The sequence below is a fragment of the Limulus polyphemus genome, unplaced genomic scaffold (genome assembly GCF_000517525.1).
Source record: "Limulus polyphemus unplaced genomic scaffold, Limulus_polyphemus-2.1.2 Scaffold760, whole genome shotgun sequence".
NCBI lineage: Eukaryota > Metazoa > Arthropoda > Merostomata > Xiphosura > Limulidae > Limulus > Limulus polyphemus.
Window position 1 is genome coordinate 55,537 of NW_013666370.1, and position 15,929 is coordinate 71,465.

Consider the following 15,929-nt stretch of genomic DNA (forward strand, 5'->3'; position numbering starts at 1 on the left):
ATTTAGAAGTTCCAAGACAGAAATATCTCTTGTACTTAATGACACTGGAAAAAAATTAATGTGGATTAACTTGCGGCTACTATACAATCCATAAACGAGTGCACATGCTGCTTCCACAACATACATGTTCAACCGTTGTATACACCAAGCAGCTGGAAAGTGAAACGGGTATTCATATTATGTCATACAAAGACATGCTGGTCATGTAACGGGACGCAGCGCGCGTATGGATTTATGTGCAATAGGACTGTTGAAATGGGCTCTAGTAACAATTGCTCTTCTACATTAGATATATTATGCAAAGCTACAGTTAGGAAAGGGTATGCTTTGAATATGACTGTCTTACGAATGGGCCATTTGCAATGGAAACTATATCGCAATGTTTTATCTAAATAAATGGTCATCGGATAGAGCAATAAGAAACATAACGACATGTCCTGTAATGACGTGGTGAGGCTCCAAAATCGTTTTAATATAACGAACTCGGCCTCTTTATACCTAGCTTAATTCTGACACTTCTTTCTAGGGAATACCAGAAACCTTATTTCATTACTGTTTTAACATCACATAAACTTGTTTTTTCAAATTTTTTTTACACGTGTGAAATGTTCAATCTTAAAAACTAAATATTTTTAAAAACAACTATTATTTTATACACAATTCAATAAAAATGAGATTGTTTCCAGTTTTTACTTGTTTTGCAATATGGACCTTAATATGCGACACAGACAAATGTAGCAGAGGAGAGACTGGCACTCTTATTTCATTTTCCGTTGTTCAATATTCATATAAGTTGGTACTTTCATGCTTCGTCCGAAACTTCGTTTAAATAACAAAACATCATACTCTTCAGGTGGGCTGATGTTAACCAGCAGGACAAAATATTCTTTCATTGTACATTTTGCATGACACTTGAAAATCCACAAACGTTTGTTATACAAATCCTAGAAGAAGCACACTTAGGCTTCCCATTTATCAGCAGAACTAGTGCAAAGGGCACATGTGATTAGATAAACATTGGTTTTACGAAAGGCGCAGTAATTACAGTGATATTTTGCTACAGATCTTTTCACAGTTATTCATCTCAGTATTTGCTTAATTAGTCGAAAATGCAATTGTATTTACTTAGCTGAATGAAACACTGTGGAGGGCCGTATTAATATACATACTTTGACTTAACAATTATTAGCAAGGTTTTTACTTTCTAATTACTGTTATGTTGAAACTCACCCTGTAATATGAACACACTTACAATTTTACAACACACAATATTTGCTTGAAGTTTAGTTGCAATAAGTATTTTTCGAGATCAACTGCTTTCAACCGAAAATGGATGGAGGTTATTTTTTTCACCCCTGTGTGTATGTGTTTTTGTCACCAAGATTTCTCAAAAATGGCTGAATGGATTTAGACGAAAGTTAGTATACATTTGAAGTATGATACAACTTAGAAGTGATTAATTTTTGGAGCGTCATGGTCACAGCAAGGTCACCAAAATCAAACAAAATCCCTATCTGTTTACATGGGGCCCGATTTTTCACACTATTTTTGCTCTATAGCTCAGTTAAAAATGATCGGATTTTGATGAAACTTGGTGGACATAGGTAGATTACTATTCCTCATTATACTGCCAAAAATGGTCCGAGTCCGTTGATAACGACGGACGTACTGACATATTTCCGTATTTTTTGATAGCCTAATATGATCAATACTGCGTGGCAAAGGTATACGCTCCACTGAGTGTCCCTCTAATTCACAATAAAATCATACGATGCGTAACCAACTCTATGCGTTCTATCTGAGCGACATCAAAATGTAAGCCACTAGAAAGTGATACTATAGATTGCATTTAGGTAAGATGCACGGTTTGCCCTTAAAGTTTGCATTATTTCTGGTTCATGATAAAAGATAAAACGTTTAACGTTGTTTACATTTCATAAATCAGACTCCACATTTTTAGCACGTGTCACTACCTAAATAATGCAAGTATGGAATATAGCTTCCACTTTTCGGTAGACGTTCTGCAGTTATTATCAGAGCAATTATACACATTTCCCGCTTTCCTAAAATGCAGTGATTATTCACGTTTTCTAAATGAATAATATCAAAATTAACAAACAGACATGTAATCAATGCTTGAAATATTAACTGAATCCAAATCCACATGTGTTAATTATTACGTGCCCGAAATAACTTTTAGAAAGTACCCGTATATCTTTTTAACACGTATTAAAAATAGTAACATTTTTACAATTACGTAGTTACATCAGATGAGGCGTATTGATTATTAGCCTCACTTAGCGTTACACACTGATTTGTTTTTAAAGCAGTACATGTTTGGAGACCATTTTCGTTAGGCTTCACCTGAATAGTTCTAACAACTTTATTCATCTGTTTGAAACTTATTTCAGGACGACGATTTGATCTGCTAACACTGATCTTCATAATAAAATCTGTGTTCAGTATGTTTTCAGCTTTAAGAAAACACATTCCATACTTCATATAATTGTTTGTTTGTTTTAAATTTGATATAACTTACTTTAAAACATTTTTCCCGGGGGCACAGCGGTAAGTTTACGGAATTACAACCTTAAAATACAGAGATCGATTCCCACAGTAGATAGCCCAATGTGGCTTTGGTCTAATAACACACAAACAATCAAAACTTTTAATCAAATAGCTTATTCTATGATATAGGAATAAGTATATTTACCTTTTGAGTGATGACTAAGAATAAAGTGAAGCAACTCTCTCTAGAATTATCCAATTTGTAACTGATCTTTTTTTGTAAACTTGCATCTTATGCATTACTAAAATTAATGTCGTTAAAAATAAAGACATCGTTGTTTCGTAAAGGGAAGATGTATCTTTCTAAAGGGCTTTTTTTTCAAAAACTAACTTACACGAAATTTGCATTATGAGTTTCATTAGAACTAACTATACAAACAATCTACAACTGTTTCTAAGTTATAGTAAAATATATGGATGCAGTGGTGAATTTCTCAGTTTCTGTATCGTTGAAATGTTAGCATACTTATTATGAGACTGAATCACGTGTTCGCAGCCTCAACTAGACAGTGCATTAGCATAGAACTTAATCACGTAATATTATTGTAAACTTTTGATAATGCGAGAATAATTACGTGACAAAAGGTTTGCGTACTTAATATGAGCAACACTCGATAGTAAGTTTGCAAGATTATCTACAATATACCAAGAATAGGAAATATTTACTATTTCAAACTCTGAGCGGTATAAAGAGCGACCATTGATTAAAGAGTAGTGTGTGAATAAACATAATAAACCTTCAATATGCCCAGTATTGAATAATAAACAAATACCGCGAGAATATGGCTACCAACTAAAACCAAGTTTATACACAAATGATTAAAAGAAAACTGGTTTAATTGCACTTTAATTCTAATAACAAATACATCTGTTTGTTTGTAGTTAAGCACAAAGCTACGCTATGAGCACTGCCCAACACGGGTATCGAAACACGATTTCTCACGTTGTAAGCCCGCAGACATGCCGCTGTGCCACTGGGGCGATACCAAATAAAGTTACCAGTTTTTCTCTGGAAAGAGTGGCCAGATTTAAGGTTAAATTGGAAGGTAAATATTTACAGACATTAAAATCGAGTTTTTTGTAAATATACAATAACAATATTTAGAGCTTAACTAATCACAATTGTTTAGTGAAAGTTTCTCTATTAAACTGTATCTTCACAATGTTTCTTTAAGTAAACCCAATGACGTATTTATTTAACATAATAAAACATTCTGCTAACATAAAGAATTGAACAAACTTCCTTGGTACAACAAGTAGTATTAAAAATGCACCTTTGTGAAATCTATTGTTTAAGCAACCACGTGCGACTTTTGTTTCGCGAATTAACTAAGCTGCTGACAAGAAGGGAGTCTTGTCGTGTTCTTCTATTTCAAAAAGCTGCGTGTCAGACTTTTTGTTTACTTTCAAATATTATACACAATGTTTAATACAAGAGTGTGTTTTCATGTTGTTTAGCAACATCTCAGTAACAGACAAATATGAAAAGTACCAAGCACCAAGATATCTGGATAAAGAACTGTAGAAGAGTGAATACAAGTGTATTTTGTCCACGTGACATTAAAGGTTTGTATTAATCTAAAAATATAAAATGATCAAAGAAACAGAAGTAAAAGAAAATTGGACTTTTAGTCACCATTACGTGGACAGTCGTCTGGCTTCTCTTCTTTAATAGTTGTTAGTAGCAATTTTTTTATCTTTTTTAAAAAAACAAGTTTAAAATCACAAAGAAATTTATTTTAATGAGCATCAGATACGTTAATCAAGATATTTACAAACTAAATACCTACCAAACATCGTCCACAATAAAATCCAAGAGGAATGGGGTAATTGTGATATACAACATAACTTATTCTGTATTTTCATTAGTAATGACAAGGTTTTTAAGTTAGGAATGTTGAATTTTCTGTTATCATCATAACAAAAGAGAAATGCTTATCGAATCGACCACTTATTGGTATTTGAGAATGGAAAGATGAAAACGTTTTCAGGTCTGGTATGGTCTTGTGAATAGGGTATTCAATTTGCAATTTGCGGGTCGCCAGTTAGAATTCCACCGCCGAATACGCTCGTCCCTTTAATATAACATGTGCAAGAACTGCTATTTATTATACTTCTCATGCATTTGCAAAAGTAGCATTTAATAACCAAATAACTGCAACTCACTATAAAAGGTTTGCAAGAGCCAGAATGAGAGTGTTATTCGACTGGGAAGGTTTATTACTTTTGGCGACTACAAAACTCACACACACTTAGAGTGTTTTCCAAAATTGTAATTTTGAACTTGTACAGTATCTCATGTGCACATGAACTAAACGATCAGATCAGAGATTACTTGTTAAAATGTAGTATTTCATAATTGTGAGCTACTGACCAAAGGGAGCGCATCCAACCAGCCAGAAGCGCCCGTCATATGACACAATAGTCTTCGCTGGCTCTTTAACATCAAATAACAGCATTCACAATCAGTTTTATAATGCGACCACAGTTGGAAGTTCGGAGAGAGTGTTCAATAGTATCATATCTCAAACTTGGAACTCTCGTTCTGAAGCATGGAACGCTAAACACTAGGTCTAAGTGTTTGGTATAAATGCGAAGCTCCAAAATGTGCTACCTGAGCTCTGTTAACCTCTTGCATACGAACCCGAACTTTACCACTTTCAATTAGCAAGTTTATCACTTACGAAGGTGTGTAAGGTCAAAGAGAAAATGGATGTTAGCTTAAAACATTTGAAATGTATATTTATTTCTTAGACAGTCGTTCTGTATCATTGATTGTGGTTTAAAGTATGATACTTCATTTGTAGAATAGGTGAAAGAAAACCATACATCATTCTCACTTTTAGTAGATATTAGGGCCATGGAATGGCCTGGTGGTTAGGGTGCTCGACTCGCAATATGAGGGTTGCGAATTCGAATCCCAGTCGCCGAACATGCTGCCGAGTGGACCAGTTACTGGATGTTAAAAAATAGTCTTGGTTTATAATATTACCGTACTTGGAAGTAAGGTCGTCACGGAAAAAAAAAAAACAGATATTATGAGCAACGTTGTTGTATCTTGCACATACATTTACTTATCATGAAATGCAGACAAAAATATTTAATTTATACAAATAATTCATAAGTAAAAAGGTATGCGGAAAAAATATCGCTTAATGCAAAGCTATGTAAGGCTGGCTACTGAACTTGAAAAAAAAAGGAACCAAATAAAATAGAGATGGAAGTGGACATATCACTTCGCTCAGCTAATGATCACATAGCAGACTAAACTGTCTCGACGTGGAGAATAAAACCCTCTACATTACTTTGTCTATCAAAAGCTTAGTGTTTGAATAGAATCTCAGCTTTTATAATTATACCTTTCCTGTAGTTAACTTTAATATTAAGTTTATGACTATCTTACAACAGTGTAACATTTTATGATTGAAAATTCTGGTTCTATTTGTTATGCCAGTGAGGAAGCCAGTAATGTAGGGATTTTATTCTCCATGTAAAGTAGAGACGGCTTAGCCTGCTGTGTCATCATTAGTCGATCAAGTGATATGTCCACTTTTTTCCCTATCTTGTTTGGTTCCTTTTTTCAAGTTCAGTAGCCAGCCTTACATAGCCTTTTTATTTAGCGATAATTTTCTTTCCTATTACTTTTATAATAAAATGGCGTATGCGGGTTACTAGGTTATAGAAATATTAGAAATAAGCCTGCAACGACTCATATTACAGCCTCGTAATCAAAATGCATCTCCCATTTAACCGTTGTATATACCTAAAACAGATTGAGATTGAAATGAAAACATTCCAATCCAGTTACCTATGTATTTCGACGAAATAGGACTATTGAAACAGACGTTAACAAACCGTTATTCTCGCACATTAGAGAGATTGTGAAAGCAACAAGGGGGATTAGTATGCTTTAGACTTAATACACTTACTAAAACACATCATATAGCAATCCACAATTCTACAGTGCTTAGAGGAATCCAGCACGTTTTTGCTGCAAAACTGCTAGGAAACATAGTTAGTCACTGTGAGTTTTAAATTGCAAAGTAATTCAAAAATCCGGTTCCTGCTGGTGTATCATTTATGTGTGGCTTTACCATCACCTGAAGCAACTGCATCAGTTGTAGAGCTTCATTTATAGATTAAATTTCAAGTACTTTCAACAGTGGTGCCTGTGCATTTTTATCTGATGTTGCAGTAAAATTAACTGACAACATAAAAGTCAAGGTTTCCCGTATACAGCTTGTTCTTAGTCTACCAAATATTATCACCTGTAGCCTAATAATATTATGCTTACCGAAAAGTCATATAGTCTGTTAGTAGAAGGTTTAGTATATTATGTTCAAACTATTTTGGAACCTGAACATGTCATTATGGGCCATGCTGCCACGACCACACATTATGAAAATAGACCTGCTACGTACTTTCCATTGCATAAGGCACCGTGGTAAAGCTGTTATATTCAAAGAAAAATCACTCGTCCCTGCAGAGTTTCCATGATCCATCTTGTGTACATGGATAACGATATCCCTGTGAGCATTTCAAGAATCTGATAGCTCAAAAATACATACATATTACATCCAATGCCTTGACCAGTATAAGTAGTTATTCCCTCATTTGCAAGGTGCGCCACAAGAGAGCGCCACATGAGTGCCGGTTTTTGGGGATGTCATCGAAGACGTCATAGTTCCGAAACTTGCCATAAGGGGTGCGTTGTTAGGCGGTCATGTTAGTCTATAGGTTCTTAGTTTATAAATAAATGTCAAGCCTAGTCTTTTAAGGTTAAAGTACACAGCATGAATATTAGTTTCTAACAAATCTCTATTTGATATACAGAACTCATGTTTCATCATAATTCGATGCAAAATACTTATTACATGTATGTAAAATCACATAGTTAACAAGCTTAATGAAACATCTGTGAACAAAATTTCAAGCTATACTAATATGCTATTTAAGAAAACTTTTAGTTTATAAAATACTGATATACATCTCAATGTAATAATACCTGCCATATATATTTGTTCAAGTAGATTATTAGTTACCATAAATGAAACATAAGGGGCAAGTAATCAAAGTTTTTTATTTTAGAAACTGTACAAAATATTTCATGTATTTGAAAATTAAACTTCCTGTCCCCCGTTGTGCTGACCTTTACATACCACTACCCTACAACTTAAAACTGATGTGTTATCTTCAGCATATGTAAGTAAAGACATTTAAAGTATCATACATACATAGGTTTACTGTCTATTATTACAGAATAAACTTTGCAACTAAAACAAACTGTATGTCCCTATACATTAACTCTGACAATGATCTTGTATCAAAATAAATTTATATATTCTTACACTTTCTATAATATAACAGAAAGCTAAATGTACATCACAATATTTAATGGTTCAATTGGAAAATATTTCTACTTCTAGATTACTACTTTCTCTTTTTGATCTAGAACTCACATATTTGTCGTTTAAATGTAACACACAAAGTTATATACATAGTCTAGCTTCTTGAAGGTGTAATCATTTAGGCACGTAAAAATATCAGTATCATCCATCTCACAATTTTTTCTGCGAGTCAAAATCCTCTGACAGCATAATAATCTTTGATATTTACAAAGAACGCAACTGAAATAAGTTTTGTATTAAATAACAAAAGGTAACTAGTAGAGAAGGAAGACACTTTTATAATAGTTTTGTGATCATCGATATCTTTTGATGGTAAATTGGTGTATAGATTGTAACAACAGTGTTATTTCTACTGATCTGGTGTATTAAGTAATAGTAATGAGTTAGTTGTTCTTTTATTGTATTTATGTGTAGGGCAATTATTGGTTATAATATGTATGATTTGTGAAAGCAAAACGGTAAATGTCCTACAGAACATTGAAAGAAGTTATGTATTCTATACTTTCACAAGATTTTCTATGATTGGATATTGTATTTACCAGTGAAAAAAATTTGGTACTGTGACATCATGGCGGCCTAGCAACACACCCTAACAACACACCATCTGGTAACACATTTCAGAACTATGGCGTCATGGATAGCATCACCAATGAGGCTGGCGCGCGTGTGGCGCCCTCGGGTGGCTAATATTGGAACTATTGCGTCATAATTTTTTATGGTTCTCCCTTCTCCCCCTTCTTGAGGCAGCCAATCAGCAGTTGGGTCTGAAGTACCGGGATAACAACTGGTATATCATCATATGATAAAGTATGAATACTCATTTCATTTTCTAGCAGCTTGAGGTATGCGAGAGTTGAATTGAAGGTATACTTGGAAGTCTTATAGTGATGAGCCAATAATCTGTAGGTTTCAGTTCCAGATACTCAGGTTTATTTTTTTCTACTATTATATGGGGCACGTAGTTGACTTTTGTCATAAACAACTGTGTTTGTGGATTCTCACTTTTTACAATATGTCATATTTTGCTTATTACCACTGGCGGACAACTTGTTCCAGGCTTTTGTAGCTGTAATTTTTGTAATAATTTGTAATTATTTTGGATAGCTGTAAGTCTACAGTCTTGCAACGCTAAAATTCGAGGTTCGATTCCCCGCAGTGGACACAGCAAATAGTCCAATGTGGCTTTGTACTAAAGAAAACAAATCATTTTTAGGTTCTTTATAAAGAGTTCCGACAAACATGGTAAAACAATGTTTCCCACACAGGTCTTCAGATAAGCCATGCATAAATACTCCTCTTAGGTGAAAGAAATAATATTTTCTTTTAATTACTTATTTGTCTAAATGAGCAAAATTTGTTAATTTTCTACTAAAGAGAATGCAACTCTGGAAAGCCATGATTTAGATGGAACTTCAGACTGGTATTTATCAGTCACTCTGAATTTCAGTTTCATGTTTTCAATGAAGGTACCTCAGTCTTTTGTCTGTACTCATTCATTTGTTTGTCATTTTCGTTCCTACTAAAACTCGGGTTTTTCAAGAGCATGAGTATACAATGTGTGAACATATTAAACTTGATTTCATTACTTATACGTCACACTCTTCATAAGAATGTGTTTTGTAATACTTATTTTGCTGATATTGTGATGATTTAATTGAAAACTAATTAAGAGGGAAGTTTACATTTTGTTTTAAGACTGATTTTTGATAAATGTTTGAAAAACTTAAAACAAAAATTCCCAGCACTAAAAACTAAATTTAAATTATTAAAATATACTTAGAAATATAGATTCAAATATTGAACTTGACACCAGTCAAAGAATTACTGTCTTTGAAATTCAAATTATTACATGAAGTAGGTCAAACTCAAGTTAATTGTTATAATCATTGTACGGTAGAAGTTTAGATTTGCTATTTTCAACATAAAAAGTGTTTTATGCGGCCACATACCATTAGGAATAAGATAGGGCTGTCGCTAAAAGTTTTATGTAAAGTCAGTATATAACTAAAATTCAATCTTAAATATATGTTTCTTCTTCTTTTTTGTGATTTTGTAGACATTTTCAGCAACAAGATTACTCAGTCCAATGTTATCTTTTCTGTATGGTGTTGAATATGACTGTTCTAATGGACCTGTAATACACAAGGCTCTTAACTTGGACATGTGTGGTGTATGTGGAGTTGATGAAACGTTTTACCTGGATTGCCATGGAATTTTTCATGTTGGAAAGGGTTATAAAAATTTTAAGTAAAAATACCTTCTATATACGTTTTATTATGTTACGTATTACAATTTCGAATGGTCTGAAACGGAGCTAAATGATAATTTAAATTTAGTAGTTAAATATATGCCGATATATCTCCAATTTATGTCATTTGCCAACACTATTGATACACACAGTTTTCTTTTTTAATACAAATATGTTTTAATATATAAACAACGATACAATTTACAGTAACAGTTATTACAAATAGTTATTACACACAATGATTTATATATATACATTTTGCAAACTTAGAAGCAATATAAAGTCCTCTTTCTAGTCTGGAACTTCCTTGATATCTTATCGATGGTTCACGATGAGCGAGTTAATTACAAGTTGACGTAGGTACAATTCGCATAACTGGGAGCTAGCTAACTTTGTCCTTCGTTATTAACAGCCACACACGCCGAATTTTCCACGATGAAGTTACATAATGTTTTCGTAAAAATACTAATGTCCGATGTGAATCCACTGAAGTTAAATTATTTGTAATGTTCGAAATTTATAAATGTTCCTGGTCAAGTAACTGAAGATTTCCAATTAATAAGCGTTAATCACAATTATAGCTTCCGAAGTTTATAGTATACCAACTCTAGCAAACCAATAATATATAATGTTTTTGGCGCGTCGCGTTGGTTATATTAATAGGTGAGTAAATAGTTTCTCGAAAATTCAGATTACATAACAATTCTAACACGCTACACTAGCGTTTACATGCACACATATATTGTTGATTCTTACACTCGAGAATCTTCAACAGGCGGGAGTTTCGCAATACATATTTAACAGTATAAGTTATGTATATTTGTAAATATAAACTTAACTGAGATAAGAATGTTGGTAAAGAATGTAGAATTAGAATACCGAATAACTCTTATATGATATAGAATAAGTGAAACTGCATACAACTCGGCGGTGAACACATAATCTAAAGAGATCTTGTGAGCAGCTACAGTATCACATCAAACTATGTTTGAAGTCACAGGTTCACATGATTTTGAACCATCCATAAAAACGGAAACAGTAGGAAATGTCAAAAGGCATTCATTAAAAGGTCGTAGCTTCCAGTTGAAAGATAATGGTGAAATTCGTAACAATCCATTGTAGGATGGGCTATGGGATGTTCAAGAAATATCAGATATTTGGCGTCCGACCCATTCAGTCAACTTTGTTTGGAAATGATAGCCAAAAGTATGAATAACAAACCATCTATTAATAAAAGGCATAGGTCACAGGTGGGATGCCATTGTATGTATTGGAGCTTTGTAAAATACTGCAAATTTCTAATGTGTTTTTGAGGTTCGTAGAAACTGAGCACAAAATCTGAAGTAGAGAAGCACAGAAAACCTGTTTACAGAGAAGAAATTCCTGACAATGTACATGATCCAGCATCTTTTAGGCAGAGTTCCTGGTCGAGGCATATAGCAGAGATCTATAGCACAGCTTAGGTCGAAAGAAGGAGCACTATATATTCAGCCTAGAACACCTATAAACTTTCCAAGAGGTGAAAGAGAGGATGTGGATGATATCTGGTCTTTTTAACTCTTGAGTTGATTTATTCAAAATAAAATGCATCTCATTGTCAAAAAGAAGTCTTACAAAACTTGTCTTAGCCACTACAGAAACTTTTGCAACTCTAAGATGGAGCTTAGGTCAGACTAAAATTCTTGGTTGTGAGGTAAGTTTAATAATAATGGGTTAATAACCCTAAAACCAATAAAAAGGAGATATAGTAATATTTTGAACCTCCAGGTAGGGCCAGAAGTCTTCTAAACTCAAAAGAAAAATCTATACACGTTGCTCTTTCCTAAAAAAGGTTTCTGTGATTGACTTTCTTATTAAATCAGATATTCTATGATGGATTATTATCTGCAGAAACTAAAGTTGGTGTCAGAAAGAAGAGTGTTTGATTCGAGCTTCAATTAACCAAAAAAAAGAAATTTTCAATGTCATTTTTGTAACGTTTCATAGAAAGTTCGTTTAAGTCATTGATTTACAGCGAAAAGAATTTTGTGATCCTTTCCAGGCTCCGAACAATTGATGAAAATAGTCAAAGATCATACATCTGGGAAATTTTCTTTTTCAAAAATCTGGTTGAAAAGATTCAGAAGAAGATCAAGAGAATAAGAAGAGAAATGGTGAAGCATTTAGGTAATGGAAACTATTCTGTCCAACTGATGCATATTGGTTCAAATAGATGTAAGGCAAACAGAGTAAATGATCAATTATATTTTTATTGACAGTAGTGCTGAAAATAAGTGAAATTGTTTCAGACCATGTCTTGATGGCCAAGAAGACAGGGTAACGTGTCAATGTGCTAGAATGGTGGAATAAGCACTCTCCAAGAGTGTTAGCAATACATTGTAAATCAGCAACTTCTTGGCCTTTGGTTTGCATGACTGAAATAATGAAATAAGACTCTTCGGAAAATGTGCCATTGTAATAGGAATTGTATTTAAGGATAGCTACGTGTACAATACAAACAGTTGCTGCTAGCATCCAGTTATTAAGAGATGGTAAGTCAATGATGGTAGGATCAAGCTCCAAGCTCGTTGAAGGAGGTTCAGTTGGCATTTTCTAGCTTCCACTATAGCACGCAATTTCCCTCAAATTGAAGGGAAAACACTCAACTTTTCGTGGATTATTATATTTTTCCAAAGGCAAAGAAAGACAAAAAGGTGAACAGATGGACACACCAATAACAATAAGTGTCTTAAGTTGGGCATTGAATTATATACATATTCACCAGTACTGAAGAAAGAAACAGTGTGATCTGAAAGCATATGCTGCACAAATATCTCCACTTCAACAGAAAGAGTATTGGGTGCATTTATTTCTCTAACAATGATTACAGGATATCATATCAGTCTTATGGTGGTTGTTGAAGTAGAAACTTCAACTGAGTTTGTAGTACTGCAATAGCGGCGGCCATTTTTTCATTGCATTTCTCCACAGAGAGTGCTAATGCATTCTCTCTCTCTCAGAGATATATAAGACGTTTGTGTGCCCCTTCCCCCCTCCCAATTAGGTAACGGAGTAGTTGCATAGTAGTTAAACAAACGGACACACAGATTTTTGTGCTTTATTTATATAGAAATCTTTTTTTAAAATTAATTATGGCGACAACATTGAACAATTAGTATAGTAATGCCAACTATTTGGATTTCCAAAAAATCAGTAAAATAAGCCATTTGAACGATTTGGCATGTGTTTAAGCTGTTTTTCATATGTGTTGCATGCTTCGCTTTGCAAACTGTTCCAAATATTCATACTGACGTTATAGCCCCATATTTATTTATACACTGGTGTCCAAACTGGAACAAATTGTTAAGGCATATTGAACACCTTAATTAAACATATGATTCCTAATATGCCTCTAATGAAATTAAATTTCCCATTTGAAAGATATATATAATAATTTCAAAGGTATTTTTTAACCACAATGTACTCGCCACCTAACCACCTCAATCTATTTGCTAAATATTGCAGTTATGAAATATTATATTCCTCTGTTATGTATAAAAAACTGCGCATTTTGGAAACTTGACAATTTTTCAAAATAATACACATAACAGTTTCGTTTTTGATAAACATCTAAAAAATAGAATAGACACTATCTTCTACAATCTTGAGTGTTTATTTGATGCTCGAACATTACTTATTGGATAAACATTCTAGTCCAGCAACAAAGAAGTTTTATCTTGCAGTCCTATTTTCAAGGTGAATTCCTGTTATAAAATATTGCGTCTTTTCGAGAAAGTTTTAAAACTGGGTTGAAAACTGAAACATATTTAAAAGAAGAATCACATAAAACTCCATCTCTACGTCTATAACTCAGAATTGTTTTACAAACTTCGAATGAACCCGAATATTATGATGCTTGAGTAATGTTTTATTTTTCGAATTTTTAAATGCTTTTGTTTGTTTGTTTAAAGTTAAGCACAAAGCTACACAATAGGCTAGCTGTGCTCTGCCCACCACGAGTATCGAAACCAGGTTTCTAGCGTTGTAAGTCCGCAGACATACCGCTGTGCCACTGGGGGACCAGGTATGGTAGTATTTAATAGTAGGGATCGACAATGGATATAATGGCGGCCGAAAAAACGCTTTCCCAAAACCCGCCTTATTAAAAACCTTTTTCACCAAATACCTACTGGAACACATATACACAACATTCTATCTTGATTTACAGTGGTAGAATGTCAAGAATCGCTACGCTATAAGATTTTTGTTTTCTAAACAACGACTATTTCGGCTGACTGACTGATCACGTCAGAGAACCTAGAGCAAAAACAACTAAGCCCTTTTGTTCAATATTCTCTCACAGTACTTAGTTCATCGTGGTCTTTCGCTTTTGCCCTTCCAATAAAAATCCATATATATATATATATATACAGGTATTATATAAATAGTAAACGTATCATGAACATACTTAAATATCTTTTCAACCCAATGGATGGCGCTACATATCGATCGATAGATACGCGACAGTTTCTAAAGGTAAATTATATGGTTCATATAGGTATAATATAAAAAGTAAATAAACAAAAGTATTACAAAATAACGAATTTTAAAATGAAGTAGGGATCTTGCTTCAAAAAGTACTAAAACAAGAATTGAAACCACAATCCCAAATTTATAAAATTTAATCCCTATCTTGATAACTTTATACACTTATCTGTAGGCCAAAATAAGGACTAAATTTTATAAATTTGTGATTGTGTTTTTAATTCTTGTTTCAGTACTTTTTGTAGCAAGATATCTACTTCATTTTAAAATTCATTATTTTTCAATATTCTTGTATTATCTATAACTTATAGAATTATATTTCGTACAATCATTTAAATTCCTCAATTGAAGTACAACATAATCGAGAAGTAAAGCAGTTCAGGCTTTATTTTCCAATGTCCACCAGGGGAACAAAGGTAAATTTTTGTTAACCTTCTTTGAGCAATGAAATATTTTGACATATTTGATTTAGTTACTGATTTCGTAGGTCAAAGTTAAGGAAACTGTCCAAAAACTTATTCGACCAAAGTTTATGTAGTACCATCTAAATTGAAAAACATTTTTTTTTAAATGTGTATTTTCACTTATTCTGAAACAAATTAAAAATACTGTAATACCGTACCGAGAGAATATAATGATACATTTTCCTCATTATAAAATATACTGGAATATAAAATTCAAAATTACTACTAATTGCTAACTTCTGATTAAATCTACACAACTCTATAGGACAGACCTACAAAGTAACTTATGAATTAATGGTATTATGCTGTAAAACAAAAGGATTATAAGTACTTAATGTTATTCAGCATTACAGAAGAAAACTAAAAGCTAAAATGATTAGGTTGCATTGAATTTTCAGCTATAATCCTAATGAACACTTTATAAAACTTAGGTCACTCCTAAATCCTCATACTAAATAAATAATGGAAAATAACCTTAATAAAGGAAGTGTAATAATATACAAAATTACTTTAATCACTATATCCAATATTACTGATGAAATTTACTTTAGAGAATAATGGAATATCTCATTACTGGTAATGGAGATCGAATTAAAACCATCCGTTTTATTTGTTAATTTTATAATGTGCATTTAGATGGTTTCTAATGTACTTAAAATGTCTAACTATTAAAATTGATAATCCTTTATCGTAGCTTTTTTGTAACAGCTGTGAACG